This window comes from Dinoponera quadriceps, unplaced genomic scaffold, assembly GCF_001313825.1.
Source record: "Dinoponera quadriceps isolate SergipeBrazil2010 unplaced genomic scaffold, ASM131382v1 scaffold176, whole genome shotgun sequence".
NCBI classification, from domain to species: Eukaryota; Metazoa; Arthropoda; class Insecta; order Hymenoptera; family Formicidae; genus Dinoponera; species Dinoponera quadriceps.
This window is the reverse complement of record NW_014554280.1, coordinates 2,229-5,918: the sequence shown is the minus strand read 5'-3', so window position 1 is coordinate 5,918 and position 3,690 is coordinate 2,229. Positions and strand designations below refer to the sequence as shown.

Here is a 3,690-nt window from a genome sequence, read left to right as displayed (position 1 = left end):
CAGAAACGTGCGTAACAAAAGAGTATCCTCAGACGCTCGTCGCGTTAAGACTACCAAGCCATGTAGTTACGCACGTTTCTGATTTTATGCCGGTCGACTAGCCTCATTCGCCATATTCGCGCGCACGACCTCTCTGAACGGTGAAACAACGGAACCACTTTCCACCTATAACGGGGATTTGTTCGACAATACCGGCGAGAATCCGGGTCGATTGTTCGTCTACACAAATACAACGGACTTGGAAAAAAAGCAGCACGAAAACGATGTACCAGTTTGTTTTTGACGTACCATTTTGCTGTTGCAAACCCTGTGTTAAGTGTGTACAATTAAAATTAATGTTCATGGATGCAAACCAACTGCATTTTTCTACTAAATTATACGATGTTTTTATGCGAATTCGACGGAATATTTATCTCAGGAACTGTAAAACTAATAGGTTTGCAAATAGAAATGGTGTTAAATTTTAGAGTGAAAAAAAATTAGGTGACAAATTTATTTATTTGTCCTTCGCAAAACGAAGGACAAAATTAAACCAGGTTTTATTTCGCGAATCGAAGTCGATTGCGAAATTTAATCAAGTTTTATTTTGATGTTCGATTATCATTTATAGTTATCGATATAAATCGATTCGCTAAATCTCATACTTGCCGCTAGGTGGCGTATATCTCGGAGCTGCCATATCAACATCGATAATTGTAAGCGATAATCGATTATCAATTATCGATTCGTCTAACCTTATACCTGCCGCTAGGTGACGCGTGTGTCTCGGAGCAGCCGTATATATACCCGGCAATCGCGCGGGGTTGTCAGTCCGTCAGCTACCTTAGTCGTGAGCGGATCAGAGATGGAAGCATTCCGNTCGGAGCTGCCATATCAACATCGATAATTGTAAGCGATAATCGATTATCAATTATCGATTCGCCTAACCTTATACCTGCCGCTAGGTGGCGTGTGTGTCTCTGAGCAGCAGTATATATACCCGACAATCGCGCGGGTATGTCAGTCCGTCAGCTACCTTAGTCGTGAGCGGATCAGAGATGGAAGAATTCCGGAAGCTCATATCTTTTTTACGCGGTTCATGCGCCGTAGATTTCATTGGGCAACTACCACCTGAAATTGCCCACCATATATTGAATTTTTTGGATAATGAATCGTTTTTTTGTACAGCACTCGTATCTCGACAATGGGCTAACGTATGCCGTTCTTCAAACAGACGACGCAGGCCCAATACGAAAATGTTGAATTGCAGGAAGTTTAGGCAAACCATCCAGTGGAGTGGTAGAAATGTTTCAGCAGAAACATTGTGGCTGAAGAAAAAGATGTCGTGTAACACGACATCGCTGATGCCTTGCAGGATCCACAATCTCCACCGTGGTGGACGATATATAGCGGGAACATTTAGAAATTGCCCATTACGAATATAATTGACCTCGAAATAAAATCTGATTAAATTTTGTCCTTCATTTTGCGTAAATAAAGTTGTCACCTAATTTGTTTCATTCCAAGTTTTAACAACAAATTATATTTTGTAACGCGAGAGCTCGAAGTGCCCGTTACAAGGGCGGTGACTCTCGAAAGGGCCCTATCGCTAGTAGGGTGGCNTTGACCTCGAAATAAAATCTGATTAAATTTTGTCCTTCATTTTGCGTAAATAAAGTTGTCACCTAATTTGTTTCATTCCACGTTTTAACAACAAATTATATTTTTTAACGCGGCATCTCGAAGTGCCCGTTACAAGGGCGGTGACTCTCGAAAGGGCCCTATTGCTAGTAGGGTGGCGCGATCCCCGCGAGCGCCTATTTAAATTAGAGAGTTTGTTTTATGTTGTAATACAGGGCGCGCGGGGATTGTCGAGGCGAGCCCCGCGTCTCCTTTATATGTGTAGCCGCGCTCTGGATGGCGGCGAGAAGCGGACGGGGTACGTACCGCCGGGGGAGGAGCAGAGGTCGCCTGAACTTACTGCCTAATTTATCGTGTTCCGTTCCCTCGGCAGCGGCAAAGCCGGCGGGCTGAGGACGCGTACTTTTTGATGACAATGGGAAAATTTTGATATTATTTTAATATATTATTAAAGCCAAACATAGTTCTATGTAGCATGTAATTTGTTTAAACAAATTCATAAAAGTTATAAACAATTAGAAATTACATGTACTTCGCAATCGGTTAGTTGTAGACAAAAATGTTTACATATTTCGATTCCTTATTCAATTTCGAATAAAGGAGTGAAAAAAAAAGTTGGTAACTCGCAATAGGTAAATATCAATGTTCATTTGTTTACAACGACGAGCAATGGCGCAAACTGGACGCGATTATAAACGATTAGAAATTACAAGTNACAAAAATGTTTACATATTTCGATTCCTTATTCAATTTCGAATAAATGAGTGAAAAAAAAAGTTGGTAACTCGCAATAGGTAAATAACTACGTTCATTTGTTTACATCGATGCAGCGGCGCGAACTGGACGCGGCGCGCTATTAGTAAATCATTTGCGCGTATTTTTTGATGAAAATGGGAAAATTTTGATATTATTTCATTATCTTATTAAAACAAAACATAGTTCTACGTAGCATGTAATTTGTTTAAAGAAATACTTAAAAGTTATAAACGATTAGAAATTACAAGTACTTCTCAATCAATTACGACTATAATGTTTACATATTTCGATTCCTTATTCAATTTCGAATAAATGTGTGAAAAAAGAGTTGGTAACTCGTAATAGGTAAATAACAAAGTTATTATTCGAGAATTTAGTTACTTTCCGTACTAGAAACAATGCTATTTCGAAGCAACGCGGGTGCAAATATGTCACGCGGAAATAAAATGTGATGAAATCTGCTTCACTGAGGGCTAACTTGTGCGGAAAACGCCAAATTAATATGAATAGCGAATTGCCGATTGAAACATCCCTAGAAAGATGGAAGATGCCATTTTAGATTCAACGCTTGCTTTGTATAAGTACTGTTTACAAATAATTGATAATGTATTAAAGTCATAACGGAGAAATTATATTGTCACTAATAACATTAAATTTCGTCGATGTCAACGAGATTTGGATTTATCAGTATTGAATAAGTATTCGTACATGTAAAAGTGTTCAAAAAGCTTACAGGACAGTGAAAATATTCCTCGAGCGGACCGCGCGATTGCATTCCACCGCACCCAACGCTGTGGAGATTTACCGTAATATTTAACAACTTTTGGTATTTGCACCGAAACAATGACATTTCGAAGCAACGCAAATAAGCTGCGTGGTAATAAGATGTGATTGAATCCGCGTGATTGATTAAAGTAAAACTTTTGTGAAAAACACGATATTAGGTTAAATATGATTTGTCAATTGTCAATTTAAAGATCCCTAGAGAGAGCAAAGGACCAATCAGAAACGTCGAGTTGAATCACGGTGTGTTCTTGATGGATGTATTTTTCACGTATTAATTGGAGAACAATATCAACTTTAGATTGTGTGTCCGCTTGTGTTTAAAACTATTTATATTTAAGGTAATAATTATTTACTACCTTAATTTATCAATTACGTGTTGTTCCATTAAAATAAATAAATCTTCCTAATAATATAATTTTTATCCCATTATAATTCTACCACTTGACACAACACTTCGGTTATAACGTTAATATACTTTAATGTGTAATGCAACGTTAATGTTTAATTAATATATAATTGATACATTTA

The 3,690-nt window shown here is 38.0% G+C and overlaps 1 long non-coding RNA gene across 1 annotated transcript in view; it reads left to right on the top strand.

Annotated features, from left to right (window-relative positions):
- Positions 1 to 3,366: 3,366 nt before the first annotated feature.
- Positions 3,367 to 3,690, top strand: part of LOC106741987 — a 1,009-nt gene continuing 685 nt past the window's right edge. Inside the window, exon 1 of the long non-coding RNA XR_001374226.1 lies at positions 3,367 to 3,500. This is a non-coding gene — a long non-coding RNA (uncharacterized LOC106741987). The remainder of the gene's footprint in view (positions 3,501 to 3,690) is intronic.